The following is a 12,740-nucleotide window of genomic DNA, read 5'->3' on the forward strand; positions in this document are numbered from 1 at the left end:
CCTTTCTTCCCCTTGCCACTGCTGGCGCTCAGTGAGGAAATATGAGGCAAAATAAGTGGAAATAGCCGGAGAGAGCAGTCTGTGGCTCCGATATTTGATTTGAACGTGGTTTAAAACTAAAAATTAAAAAAAATAAAAAATCTGTAGCAAATCTGTTCGGCTATAAAAAGAAACAACAGCGGTGTCGGTTGGACGCCCTGAACCGCGGATGGCGAGGGTAAGGCGCCCGGCGTGTGGGAACGGGATTTATGAATCTCAGCGGAGCAGGGGGAGAGGATGGAGAGCAATCTCAGAGGAGGAGAAGCTCTCTCTCTCTCTCTCTCTCTCTCTCTCTCTCTCTCTCTCCCTCTCTCTCTCTCCCTGTTTCTCTCTCCGTCTCTCTCTCTGTCCCTCGTTTTCTCTCGGTGCTTTTGGCCGTCCTTCCTTACCTCCCCGTTCCAGTTCGTACAGGAGGCTGCATGGTTTTTTTATATATATATATTCCCCAAATCTCCGTCCCGTACTTCCCTGTCTCGCCGTGCACGCCAGACACTCACAGGCTTGCTCGTTCACTACTCCGACAGATTTGTTTGGAAAGGGGAGAATAACATCCCGGCGTGAGAGACCTTTACTCCGGCAATCACGGGCTTTAATTGAGTTGCTTTTCAATCACAACAGGCAAAGTGAAACCCCGATCGGCCTCGCGTGATTATATCCCCTCCTTCAAACACAGCGGTCATAGGTATCACAAAATCAATCACGGCGTATTTATATGAAAAAAAAAAAAAAAAAAAAAGTTTGGGGGTTTTAAGACCTTTATCTCAATTGATTAATGGTTATTGAGCTGTGTCGGAACGAGCTGCCCTTCCGTCCTCCCCTCCCTCTGTATTTCAAAGACATTGAAATGTTGATTACCTCTCGTTCAGATTTCCATCCCGGTGCACTCCTTTTCTTATTTCCCTCTGGTTTTTCTTTTTTTTTTTTTTTTCTTCCTTTTACATGCCATCTCAACAATCAAATAATGCATCTATCTTTTTCTGACCTTTTGTTTGTATCGGAGGCTTAAAAATAACTAATTACGAAAAGCAAATCAGTATACTAATTACCACCCCACTATCTGGCGGGGATATAGAAATATATCTCCGCCGCTGGCTTTTTAATGCAGCTCCCTGATGATTGGGAGATGGCGATTATAATTACAGGACACTTTCCAGAGTATGATTGCAAGCCCGGTCTGGGTCCCGGAGAGCGGAGTTCAAGATTCCGAGACTCGCCGGCGTTAATGGGACGTGCGTGGAACGGTTCGAGCACGGGAGGCTCGGCGCGACCGCGACTCCGGGAGGATCAGGGAGGTGAGAAAGTGCGGTGTTCTGAGGTAAGTCGACGGAAAAGAATGGACGGCAGGCGCGGCGAATTAAACATTTCGGTCAGAGCTATAGAGGGGAACGCGGTTGAAGGGGGGCTTTGGGCTGGACGGGCCGGCAAGAGCGGCGCCGGGTGTCTTTACCTTTAAAAAGGCAGCAAAAAGTGTCTGTTCCTGCTCCTCCTCGCCTTTGAAATGATTTGCCAATTAACAATATGTCTCCCTTGCCAGGAAAAAAAAAAAAAAAAAAAAGGAACCCACTTTTGTACATTAGGGAATTTACATTTTATAACAAAGCGTAAGTGGATCTCGTATCTCCCTCTTAACTGCGAAAAGCCGAAACATCAAATATTGAACTTGATAATTTGCTGTTGAAATTGCGCCGACTTGGAGATGGGCACAGAATACAAGCCCTTGTCCTACCTCTTCACATGTGTAATTTAAACCAGCAATCGCTGTTCTCCAACTCTCAATTTTCAATCAAAGCAGAGGGCTGTGAAATATGTTAAACTCAAATGAGGCCATTTGAATATGAATAATACACAAGGTGGAGTGCATTACGATAATAGCTTTCAATTACGCGGGGTACCGGTATCCGCGTATCTATTTTTCTTCACCCCGTGATGGTGCGGAGGAGAGCATTCGACTTCCGTGGACACTTGGGACATGAGGGGTGCACCAACACCGCATTATCATTTCTCCCTCGCCTCTCATAGTCACTTACTTTCCATCAGCATTCAGCGCCAGCTCTAATGTCAATATCAATTAATTATCATATCTGCTGTGCACTTCAAAACCATGGACGCGTTTTTCACCGATCACCTCGCAAATCGATGGCTCGGCCGCGCCTCTACTTCCATCCAAATTTGCCTCAATCGATGGAAGAATTCAATGCAGGCCCTTTCACGTTGGGTTTGATCAATATTATTAGTTGTGAGAGGTGGAAAAATAAAACCTCCAGTTTGACAAGAAACTTATAGGGAGGAGAGCCGTGCGGAGAGAATGTCAACAGCTCCGGCAAAAAAACAAATCAAAACCGCTGTCGGCGAGAAACCAGAAGGCGGAGACTTTGAGTTGATGATGATGATGATGATGATGATGAGGAGGAGGAGGATGATGAGGATGATGACGATGATGGAGTCTCTGTGCCTCCATACGCCGGTAATTCTCGCAAACGTCAGGAATCCGATCTTCCACGCAGCGGATCCATCGAATCTTTCGGAAGCGGCGGCCGTCGCGGTCCCGCGCCGCCTTCTCCGAAGAACCGGGCTGGTCACGTGACCATACCCAAGCGAACCCGCACGGACGCCTCTGCCTGACGCCGCGCCGCTTGACCTTTGACATTGTTGGGAAGAAAATATATATTCTGTCAGTGTAGCAGAATGAACCTCTTCAGGGAGATCTTACGATTTAAGTCTTATATATATATATATATATAGTATAGTATATAGTCTCATCTTATATATAATATAGTCTGTATGAATCTGAGGGTTTTTTTTGTTTTTTTTACCCCATTCAAACTTAAAAACCCCCATTTGTCTCCTTGCAGGATAAATGTTGCATAATAGCGACTTATTTTCAAAAGTGTTACCCGCAGCAGCTGTTGTTTTGTGTTTCAATTAGTTTCAATTTACTTTAGAGTCAAAACAAACGAATCAGAGTGAAAGTAATAAATTGCACTTTGTCGTTTTACTTCTTTCATAACTTAGCGGCTCAGTGGATAGAAACAGTGTTATTTCATTATTTTATTGCTCCGGTGCGCTGCGGCAATGTCATGGCTTTGCGTTGATATTCATGTTGAATAAAGTTCTAAATACAGAAAAAATACAACAAAACAAAAAAATAGACACAACACCAACATATAACAAAAAAAAAAAAAAAAAACACTGAGACGATTTTGAAGTTGTGTACAGAACTGGCGGGGTTTTTTTTTTTGTTGTTTTTTTACTTCTTGGGGTTTGGAGAAGCCAGAACTTCTTATTGGTGCAGATAGTGGAGAAAGTAGGACAAAAATTGGAACTCAGGATACTAAGTTCAATATTTATAAATGTCATGAATATTTATTAAATACAAACAGTCAGGAGCGTTAATACTATTTTTTTTTCGCTCTTACTCCATTTAGAAGTTTCAAAAGAGAAAATGTCTACATTTGAATATCGTCTGGCAGTCCATAGTGAAATAGTAAGGCAGCTACTTCCTTCACTTTCCCAACAATATATTTATTTTTATTTTATTTATTTTTTCCGACGTATACTTGCATCATTTTGAAGGAGGGAGTGTTTGCGTGCACTAATTACCGTAATTATACACGTTCCTATAGAAACCCACCAGTCCTTTTGAATTCATATAGCCTTGCTTTACCTTCCAGCTGAGGTTTTTAATTGTTCTCTTGCAAGATAAAAGGAACGCCCTCTGGCCATTTTAAAAGCAGCCCACAATTAGCTTTTAACAGCACCCCAGTGGATTTCAACGGAAGATGGCCGCAACTAGTTAGTCAACAATTAAACACCTATCCATTACCAGATGATGAGATTCATTCCCATGGAAGTCCAAACTTTTTTTCCAATGGACTTTTAATGTCTTTGTTTTGAGAGATAACAACACACAAAGTAACGGGTGTGGTTATGTAACTCGACTCATGGAAATAGAATTGATTGTGTTTATTAAAATACAACCATCTGGAATAATTGTATTCTATAAAAAACCATTAACAGCGTTTCGACACAACCTTTGATCTGCCGTTTTTGACTTACAGACGCCATTATGGACTCGAACCAGGAAGTCAGAAAGTTCTGATATCTACATTATAACTAAAATTAATGAGCCATAAAAGTTCGAAATATTATCCAGTTATTACCAGTGGATTTTTTTTTCTTTTTTTTTTTTTTCCAAAAGACAGAAAGTCATTTAAATGGCCAAATTGAAAATATATATCGCACGTTTCCCACGATAATTGCTTGTGTTCACCCAACTTTTTTTTTCCAGGAAAGTAATCTAACAGTATGACTCCCAGATGAGCACTTTCCTTCGGAGGGGTTTCTTGCCCTCTAATTCTATCGCTCCGCTCCTCGGAGGACGCAGGGCCTGGACTCAGTCATCTAAGACAACAGATCTCAATCAGACGCGGGGGCCGGGCCTCTCGGCCTGGACACATCCCTCTCTATTACAGCGCTATTGATCATTTGATTACACAATGTGGGTTGAATTTCCCATGATGGATGACATTGAGAAAAAGGAATTCCAGACAATAAAGGAGTGAGAGCAAAAAAAACCCCAAAAAAACAAGAAATTCAAAAGAAAGTTACGTTTAAAAAATGAATTCAGAAAAAGATGAGAGGAAGGCGGGGAAAGCAAGTCGTGGTTCGATTAAAAGTTAGTTAATTTAGCCGTGGATAATGGCATGACATAACACTTTTTGGATCTTATAGAGCTTATTGTGCCTAATCACCGGGTGTCATGACATTTCACTGCATATATGTAGAACCGTTTGTACAGTCACCGGCCGCTTTATTAGGTACACCTGTAAAATTGCTTGTTAACACAAATAGTTAATCAGCCAATCACACGGCAGCAACTCATTGCGTTTAGGCATGTAGACATGGTGAGGATGACTTGCTGAAGTTCAAACCGAGCACCAGAATGGGGAAGAAAGGGGATTTAAGTGACTTTGAACGTGGCATGGTTGTTGGTGCCAGACGGGCTGGTATGAGTATTTCAGAAACTGCTGACCTAATGGGATTTACACACACAACCATCTCTAGGGTTTACAGAGAATGGTCAGAAAAAGAGAAAATATCCAGTGAGGGGCAGTTGTGTGGACGAAAATGCCTTGTTGATGTCAGAGGTCAGAGGAGAACGGGCCGACTGGTTCGAGACGATAGAAAGGCAACAGTAACTCAAATAACCACTCGTCACAACCAAGGTATATGCAGAATACCATCTCTGAACGCACAACACGTCAAACCTTGAAGCAGATGGGCTCCAGCAGCAGACCACACCGGGTGCCACTCTTGCTAAGAACAGGAAACTGAGGCTACCATTCGCACCCACCAAAAATGGAGAAAACGTTGCCTGGTCTGATTCTCCATTTCGGCTGCGACATTTGGATTGGCAGGGTCAGAATTAAACAACATGAAAGCATGGATCCATCCTGCATTGTATCAAGGGTTCAGGCTGCTGGTGGTGGTGGTGTAATGGTGTGGGGGATATTTTCTTGGCACACTTTGGGCCCCTTAGCACCAATTGAGCATGGTTTAAATGCCACAGCATAGCTGAGTATTGTTGCTGACCATGTCCATCCCTTTATGACCACAGTGTACCTATCTTCTGATGGCTACTTCCAGCAGGATAATGCACCATGTCACAAAGCTCAAATCATGTCAAACTGGTTTCTTGAACATGACAATGAGTTCACTGTGTTCCAATGGCCTCCACAGTCACCAGATCTCAATCCAATAGAGCACCTTTGGGATGTGGTGGAACGGGAGATTGGCATCATGGATGTGCAGCCGACTAATCCGCAGCAACTGCGTGATGCTATCATGTCAATGTGGGCCAACATCTCTGAGGAATGTTTCCAACACCTTGTTGAATCTATGCCACGAAGAATTAAGGCAGTTCTGAAGGCAAAAGGGGGTCCAACCCGGTACTAGCAAGGTGTACATGGTGTATATGTATGTGACAAATAATCTCTTGAACTTGAACTTGAAATATCGAATAAAAATACTTATTACAGTAGAATGTGCAGGTGTGATGTAACGTTCTCATTATGATGGAATGTTGAGTTGAGAGGTTTTGCACGTCACTGAATGTAGTAAACCTCGGTAACATCAGGCAGAATAGTATTTGAAATAAAATCTTTTGTTTTGCGGAAACGCTCGGCACCGTATCTCCGGTGTGATGGAACGTCATGGAAGAGATTTCTGCTGCTGCTTTCTGGATCCACGGATACCTGCACAGCCTGAGCATCAACAGGAGGGTGAAACCATAGCCAGCCTATTTATATCCTCCCTCTCTCCCTCCCTCTCACTCCCTCTCACTCTCTCTCTCTCTCTGTCCCTTCACCCCTCTATCCATCTCTCTCTTTCTCTCTCTCCCTCTTTCATTCTCTCCTTCTTTGTCCCTCTCGTTTTCCGTTGTGCTATTTTTCTTCTCCCGCTCTGCGAGGGCTGACTGGGCGCTCCTACGGCATCACCGATCCTGCAGCACGCCCACGTCCTTCATCTGACCTTGGCACACCAGTGTGCCCCCTGTTGCCGCGCTGCTAGGCGCGCCGTGCCCCCCGTGGCTCACCATCACATTATGACGCAGCCATGCACAAGCGCGCACACACACACACACACACACACACACACACACACAGACCTCCCACTAATCAATAGTGCATTGGGCTCCAGGTCAGCAGAGGGAATTAACTGAGCGTGCCCAATCACATGGAGGGGGCCTCTGGGAAAAATCATTGCTTTCGCACCATTATGATCAAGAGTGTATGGAAGGAGAGTGCACGTGTGTGTGTGTGTGTGTGTGTGTGTGTGTGTGTGTGTGTGTGTGTGTGTGTGTGTGTGTGTGTGTGTACACACTGTATACACACCCGCGCATGAATAAGGTTTAAAGGCCAGCGGTCATTCTGGGTTTATGACCTGTTGGCTATTGTGCAGGGCGGTGAGGCCGTATGTGTCAGTGTGGTCTTAATGTAACTGAGAGTGTAAATGAACTGTGAAACTGTTGTGATTTTATGTGTTCTAGTTACGACGACTGTTAGATCTTTTCCATGGAGGCTGCATCCAAAACCCACCGCCTCCGTTTGGTTCCCTGTTCGGCAGTTTGGCGCGTTGGTTACGGTCTAAATAGCGTATTTTGTAATATTAATCAAGCTGCTTCCCCTTATGCAATGCAACCCTGAAATTATCCGGACATTATTACGGAGGAGATGTATGTGTGAACGCAAATGTCCCAATCCGTTGGACCGGACATTACCCGGACGTTACCCAGCCAGAACACTAGTACAATGTCTGCATAATGTCCAATTGAGCGGTATGTGTGAACAGAGGAGGTGATTGTCCGGAGAATTCATAGCGAGCGAGTGGGCATGTCGCGTGTTGACGATGTCTCTGTCATGCCACTGGCGCATGATAGTGACATCATGAAGAAGGGTCATACCTCCAAATACATGGAATATCAACACAAAAAAAGTCTATAGCCTCCTCCTCCATCTTGGGTGTGCTGTTAAACTCTGCAGCATCATTGCATCACGTCTCGCCTCCTGCACGCTCTACCCAGGCTCCTCCCCTCTCCTAAACCAAACGCAGTATTTCCAGTAGGTGTAAATGCGTGTGACACAGACAATCTCCGGTTGTGTGCGACATGTGTGAACTCTGAACAATGTCCAGGCCTGATTATCCGCAAATTGTCTGGACTTAATGTGTGAAAATAAATGTTTTTAACCTAGGTCTGTGTCCAAGGTGAACTCTGAGTGGGCTTTACATGTTTTTGAAAAGCTGACCAGCGAGTTGAAAAAAAAAAATAAGAGCACCAGCAGCATTCCACTTTATCTTTACCGTTCCGTGGCACTCATCGGGCCCCGGGGGCCGGAGTCACCGTTGGTGGGATCATAAGTAAAAATCAGAGCGGTGCGCCGTGTCCAATTGTGTCGGCCAGAGACGAGCGCCCCCCTTCACTGTAGTCAGGCGGCGTCCGCCGGCCCGAGGGCGCTGATCTCTTATCACCCGGGATAAATTCAGTCAAGCCTCTGAAATGCACGGTGGCGGCGGCGGATGCGAGTGATTTAAATCATTGGAATGAGGCCGAGCCACATCTTGCAGTCGCTGCATCATGTGGCGGGTGTATCCCTCATCCCCGGCGCAGAGAGGAGAGTGCCATCGTCTGGCTCGCACGGATATACCTCCTCCCCAGTCCGCCGCAGATGGCCTCTGTGGGCGCACCGGTCTTCTGTTTGGGTTTGGGTCAAAGCAACACAACACACACAGCGAGGGGGTCGATTTTCCATTTACGGGCGGTGTGTGGCCACGTAGCAGCACTATTTGTCATGGAACGTCAGATGACCAGTACCTTTGTGAGGTTCGCTGGGGAGGAGTACACCCCCTGCAAGCTTCGCTCTAGGCTCTGCATCTCACGGTGGCGTTGGTCTCCATTGAGTGTGTGTCTGTTTGACTGTTTTCAGAACAAAGCCATGACAGCAGCACCCCGTCGACATGCTCAACCAAGAGCTTTCTTTCCATTCCGCAAATAATAGACTCGCGCCTCCCGCAATCACCATCATTGGGCACCCGGGCGGTTGTGTGGGGGAGAGCGTGCGCCGTGTATAATTGTGGGGTGACGGGCATATGTTTGTATTCATTCAGGTTCATTTTAAAGGGTGTCTGGCGTTGATTTACCTTTTCGAGTGTAATTGAAAAAGAAAATCAATACGAGTCTGTTGCTGCTTGCAGTTTCCAAGAAGGAGAAGAAGAAGGTTGTTTTCGGAAAGTGAAATGAACCGAGTCGCCTCGGCGCGCCGCTCAGCCCTCTGAGGCCGACGAACGTCAGCAAATGCCAAGAAGCTAACTGTATTTCAGGTGTTTTTGTGAAATTAAATGCGAGCACAAACACGGATGCACATTTTGTTTTTTGCAAGACCCTCAACACAGGCTCCCGTACAGACTTCAAGTGAACAGGGAGGAATGCACAGGATCCACTCACTGCTGCCGTTTGCATCGGGGTGGAGACGCGCGCCAAACTCAGCACAAAGAGAATTTCGGTCAATCAACAATCGAGTCCATCCCGAGCATAAACACACATCTTACGTGCGCCAAACAGCATCAGGGTAAACAATGCAGAACAATAGCCTCCGCATTTCCCCACCGCCGCACGTCCTCTCCCATTGGCTGGATCGATCGTCGTGGGGGGGGGAGGGGTTGATGTTATAGGAGGCGAGGTGTATTGATTGGAGGATAATCAGAGTCAAGCTGGCTTGGTCCTCTTCAATAATTCACAGGCGGGATTTTGGGTGAGATTCCTGCAGATGGGAGGTGTGATGTACATTTCGTAGCCTAGTTGGAGAGCGGCGAGGAGCTGGGGCAGGGCGGGCAGAAGGAGGGGGTGGGGGGTGAGGGTGTAATCACGTGGGCACCGACATGAGACACCTTTTAACCAATCCCACTGTGACCTAATGCCGGTGTCCATCTGTCATAACTGTAAAAAGGAAGAAGGAAAAGAAACAATATTTGCTCTGTGTGTGAGGCACGCGCGTGCGTGTGTGTGTGTGTGTGTGTGTGTGTGTGTGTGTATGTTCTCGCGTGCAGAATACCAATGCGTCCCCCTCCTAAGAGGCTTATTTGCCTCCATCACTCTCCAGGCAGCATGTATAGCAAACTCTGTGTTTACCTCATCACAGGGACCTTGCGCCGTAATCCCGCCATTGATTTTCCCAACCATTATCCTCGTCCGCGTGACAAAGCCGGTTTCACTGTCGGTGACATGGAACCATCATTAAAGAAACTGTGCGGTTACGGTACCGTTTCGTTCCCCCTCTCCCACCCCGTCTTCAAGTCAGTCTTCCCATGAAATGCGGCAGTGGAGTGCTTGTGCGGTGAACAGAAATTAAATTATTTCCAAACAGGCGGCGTATCCAATCAGCCCGCAGCTCGACAGGTACGACTCGTCGTTACTACTCGTTTACTGTTTCATTTCGGGTATATTTTTTCTGTTGGTTTGTGTCCTTTTTATGGAATTTGTTTCTTGAACGTTTCCGATTTTTCCCCCCTCATCTTAGGTTAAGCTTTCTGGTTCGCTGCTTTATTTCATTTGTTATTGTATAGGACCACATTTTCCGGTTTATTAAAAAAAAAGATGTGCTTATATTTTTATTTTGTATTTATTTTGTTATTGTTTTTCTGTTCTTTTTTTGGGTTATACTATATATTTAATTGTATTGCATTAGGTTTAGTGTACAGTATATTGTCATATTTTATTGTGTTGCATTGTTCCATATTGTATTTTTGATGTGAGCTGTTGCCGACACTGCAATTTATCTATCTGTCCATCTGTCTGTCTGTCTGTCTGTCTGCCCAGTTGTCACTCGTGGATTTGGGTCGTTTGTTGGATTGCTGGACTGCGGAATAATATTGTATCTATATACGATTTCAAGGGAGTTTTTTTTAAGGCCGTAGACAGAATTCCTGAGTCAGTGAAGAGCAGCTCCGTCTCTCAAACACAGCATAGCAACAGATGGGAACTTAGCAAAAAAAAAAAAAAAAATGATGTTGAGTTGTCGTGTGTGTGGAATACACCTCGCAGAGACAGAACCCGATTAGGATTGTGTTCCTGTATTGCCTCTGTAATAGATACCTTTAGGCCTTGTAGTAATGTGCTGTTCGGGCCTGCAGGTTCACAATCAGCCTTCTGTAGCACGCTTAAAGGTCATGTGAGTGTGTGTGTGTGTGTGTGTGTGTGTGTGTGCGCGCTTGCGCGTGCACTTGTGTGCGTATGTGTGTGTGTGTCCCTAACACCCGGTTTGCTCCCAGCGCTTATCTCCTAATCACTGCAATTACTTCTTTGCCACTTCTTTGATTGTTTGTTTGTGTTTTGTGTGTTTGTTTGTTTGTTTGTTTGTTTGTTTGCCAGAATCGTGCATTAATGTGGGTTTGTTTCCCGCTGTCTGCCGCAGGAGTGTGTCGGTTGGGCGGGAGGGTCTGGAGCAGACGGCGACTGCGGTTGAAGGTTTAAGTCTCTCAGCTGACTACAGATGTGGACTCCGGTCTGAACAGCACATCCTCTCTCTCTCTCTCTCTCTCTCTCATGCTCTCTCAGGTCATCTGTCAATGTCTGCCTGGCGCCACACCCTGATACACTACAGATGCTCCCATAAGTATATTGAGTTGTTCATGCTATGTTCCACCATGTAGCCTTCTTTCTTCTCTCTCTCGTCCTTATTTCCACTTTTCTTTCAAAAAATATATATATATATATATATTAAAAAAAACCCTTATCTCTCATCTCGCCTCAAATCCACCCCCCCCCCCCTCCCGCTCTTCTCACGTGGCCGTTTGAAGGCTTTAGTAATAGCTGATTCTGTCTTGCGGTCATCCTTGTAGCTCCTCCGCCTTCTGACACCTGCGCGGTGCGGTCGTGTACGCGAGAGGAAGGATTTCGGCGCCAAGAGAGCTGCTTCATCTTCATCTCCTCCACCGCACACTCACTCTCCCACGCTCTCTCTCCCCTCTTACCCGGGATCACATTGTTGTACCCAACCCTAATTACCCAGTCTTTCAGGTGAAACCGGGCTCCTCTCTGCGGCTACGGGCTGCGGACGTGTCTCCAGCCCCGCAGGTGGACTCAGGGCTCCTCTCTCTCTCTCTCTCTCTCTCTCTCTCTCTCTCTCTCTCTCTCTCTCTCTCGCTCTCTCTCTCTCTCTCTCGTCGCTTCCACGGGAGAAAGCTGCGTGATTATGGCGCGGCACCGCTCCCAGACATGGAGAGCGACAGCGCCGCAGAGGAAGGGTGTGAGATTTACCCCGGACTTGCATATCGGCTTGAAAGTATTGACGGGTAAATGGCAAATAAGGCTTTTAAAGGGGAGTAAAATGACTAAGATACATACATTTATAGTTTTTTTTATTTCGTTAAAAAAAAAACTGCATTTCGTTTATTCACATAGCTCTAATAAGTTGAAAGACTTTAGAGATCATTTGTTTAAATTTTAAAAAGGTCAGGCGGTGTGACCGTGAAAAGCCTTGTAGGCCTTTTCACGGTCTAATTCTTCAAACGATCTACATTAAGATTGCATTAACATGAAGCCACAAAACTCCCGAAATGAATGGACTTGTTTAAAAATTAAAAGTGGTTTCAAATTGAGCGTACTTCATACAGATTTTGTCTATTCACATGTGTCTTCATATCTGGTTTATTTGAAAGATAATTGATTTGGACACAAAAAAAAAATGTAATTGACCCAGATACAGAATTGATTTGGTAGCAGCCATGTTGTGTGTGTGTGTGTCCTCTGCAGAAATTCTGTTTTAGGTAAACTGTCAGGAACCGTTCTCTTCTTTATTTCCCCTTGACCTTGACTGACACGCTGTAGGTCATCCGTGTGGCAGGTTCAGCACTCACAGATCCACGTTTGTACGTGCATGAATGTGTGTGCGTGTGTGTGTGCGTGCGTGTGTGTGTGTGCGTGCGTGCACATGCTCACGCCACCCGCCCTCCCCCGACCTAGCATGTCCTTTTTCCATCATGTTTTTTTTCCCCCCTCTCCTCCCCATCATCTTAATGGTTCTCCGTGCTGCCTCTCTGGCTTTACGCAGCATCATTCAAGCACATCTCGCCCTGCTTGTCCTTTTCTACTCTGTCTTTTGTCCTTTCGCTCCTTTCGCAGTCCTTGATTCGCATATATTCTCTTG

This window comes from Zeus faber (genome assembly GCF_960531495.2).
Source record: "Zeus faber genome assembly, chromosome: 19".
Lineage (NCBI taxonomy): Eukaryota > Metazoa > Chordata > Actinopteri > Zeiformes > Zeidae > Zeus > Zeus faber.